Below are 3,067 nucleotides of genomic sequence, written 5' to 3'. Positions count from 1 at the left end.
AGATGCACCATCTCCTCCAGGACTCAGAACCTTTACCAGCTCTGTGATAACTGATAAAGGAGGGAAGATCTTCAAAAAGAGAGACCTGGTGTGTCATGTTTATAGAGTGTTAGCTGCAGTACATTGCTCTTAATGAATTTATATTTCATCTATTATTCAATAGTACTGAACAGAGTGCAGGCTGTTAGTAGGCTACTGTCTTTATTCAAGTTATTTATCTCTTTGGTTCACATTTGGAGAGTTTCACTGTTTCACTAACAATCTTGGTGTTCAGAAAGATAACTTCCAACTAGTGACCCTCCTTGTTAAGCTAAAAACAAAACAGACGGATGACAAGCTACCATAACAAGCTCCTGAACAACCGCTTTTCCTGCTTTGACAAGTTAGAATATCTGCTGTAAAAAGGGTCTGTTTTTGTTGAACTGATGAGCAAATGTGACCTTTACTATACACAAAGAAACCCAATCCACATCTATAAGGTGGACACATAATACTGTAGATAACTATAACTCTACACTGTGGGCTAGGAGTCTTTCACATTATGTTATAAATCTTTTAAATATATGTGAAAGAGTTGAGTTGAGAGTAAGAGTAGCAATCATGAGGGTTGGGTTTTTTGCTTAAGATAAGTGGTGCTTCACACCTGGTGCTACTCAGCTAATCACTGATGAATTAAACAGTTTTTTCTGACATTACTCGAAGCTTTGAAGTAATGCATCATGTTGAATCTGAAGGTTATTTTGTTGTAATAAATGTATTTTTCCACACAAGTTGTTTCAGTTTATTTAGGGCAGTTGTTGCTTTACTCTTTTAATGTTGAAAACGTGTGATGCATCTTATTGTTTTGCATTGGAGTCAGTTTAAAGCTGCTTATAGTGGGCACCATCCTTTCTGTTTGGAGGCAGGATCTTCCAAATTAGGAGTGCAAGTTCTTACCTTTCACACTCACACTCAATTCAACTCACTATCTCAGCCTGAATTTAATGTTTGCTTACCTGGAATATCGAGCACTGCACGCTTGGGTCTAAGGTTAGAACTGGGGAGTGCAGGAGGTGAGCAAACTGTCAATCAGCGCCCACATATCAGACATCAAAGCTACTGTAAGTCATCAAATCTTGTTAATGGATCAATCATTTCCAAAAATAACCAGCAGCACACTTTGGGTCTGTTCAAAACCTCATACTTTCCTACTACTCGTACTAACTCTGACGTCATTTGAAGTATGTAGTGTGTTTCAGCTACGTAGTATGTGATTTAGAGTATGTGAGAAGTTCCTGGATGGTTTACTAGAGTCTCCAGAAATGCAGAGTATGCATCAAGAGCTGACTACTCACACTCAAATTACCCAAGGATGCAACAAGGGTATGTTTGCTTCCTGTTTTCAAAATAAAAGCACCAATTATATCGTTATGGTTTTCTTAATAATAAAAGGCAAGTGCGTTACGCGCTACGGCTAACTCTGAATTCACAGGAACAAAACTTTAAACAGGTGTTATTTGGACAAATTAGCGTCACATTGTGGATCTAAAGGGCTACTTTACTTTCTTTGTAAAAAGGTTAGAAATGTGGATAAAGTGGTTTATTTACAGAGTTAGAGCTAAAATGAAATCAGCTTCAGCCTGATGATTTCAGCTCGGGAAGAACCAAATGCATTGTGGGTTATCGTGTAGTTTATTACAGTGTAAACGGTCTGCTTACTATCTGGTCCTTTAGTGTGTAGTGTGTAGTATAGAAGTATGTAGTATAGAAGTATGTAGTATAGAAGTGTGTAGTATGTAGTATGCGGTTTCGAACACAGCCCCAGAGGGCCAGAATTTAGTGATTGACTTAAAGTGTCGACTTTGTGTTTTTAGAGAGAAGTTGATGCATTTTGAATGGGAGTCAGATGAAGCATACAGTATAGCGGCTGGCAGTAGCATTATACTTACTAAGGTATTTCCACATTAGCTTCACACTCAAGTTGTGGTAGTTGCCGCTTGCCAACGACCCTTTGCAATTGACTTATGTACAAGCCACGCTGACAATGTTTAGGACTGGGCTGGTAGGTCAGGTCACACTCTGTTTACAACTTAAAACACCAATAAAACTGCAGAGTCCTCCCCCTCCCTGAACAAATCCCTTTACACTGTTTACACACAACATATTCAGTGAGAGCTGTGTGACGGGAGTTATGTTCTTTGTGTCTGTGTGGTCAGAGGCTCAAAGCGGTCCATGAGACAGTAGAGTTAAAGCCTCCTTCACTCAGATCAAAGACACTGCTGCTAATAAAAGAGCTGAGAGAAAGTGAGAGAGACACGGGTGCTTATCAGAGAGCAGAAAAAAGACACAAAGAGAGGGAGACGACTGCTTGTTAAAAAGAGTCAGAAAGGAAAGGGGAATTTGAGTGTGTGAGTCATGGAGAGAGAAAATGTACTTTTTTACTTAAAATACATAAAGAAAAAGGTTTATCCAAGCATTCAACTAATCTATATGTAGCTTGAGCCTTGGAGCGTTGGGACAATTCATGTATTAATTCACAGCATCTCAATGCATTTTAACATCAAACACAAAATGCATCTATACATGGCTCATTGTAAGTCCTATTAATATGGTCATATAGGCACTGGTTTGGTTATCTGCAAACTTAATGTAACAAGTTAAACCATTAAAATTGTCAGCTGTGTATTTTGCCATTGTTTGGTTTATTTTGGTGCTTGGACACTATTATGGATATTACCTAAATAAACTAGAGGTTTCCATGGAAAGACTATAATCTTCCTCTTTATGTCCCTCCTTGTTGCTTGTAGTGTTGTTTTCGTGTCATTGCAGAGGAATCATCTTCCTCATCTGTCAAACCTGCGACCTGCCTCTGCTCCTCTGCTAATGTAACACTTGGGCTGAAATCACCTGCTCGGCCACCTATTCTTGGGGTGTGGAGGGTGTTGCATCTGGTAATTGAGACTGGATTGTAGGCTTTGAAATTTAATGGCCCGAGAGAAACTTGTGTAAAGCCCCTTTGTGTAGTTTTCCCTATTCCTTTTCATTTCTTTTCTTTCTTCTTCTTCTTCGTTATTTTGTTTGCTTTTTG

This window comes from Scomber japonicus, chromosome 3 (genome assembly GCF_027409825.1).
Source record: "Scomber japonicus isolate fScoJap1 chromosome 3, fScoJap1.pri, whole genome shotgun sequence".
NCBI classification, from domain to species: domain Eukaryota; kingdom Metazoa; phylum Chordata; class Actinopteri; order Scombriformes; family Scombridae; genus Scomber; species Scomber japonicus.
This window is presented reverse-complemented; position numbering follows the sequence as displayed.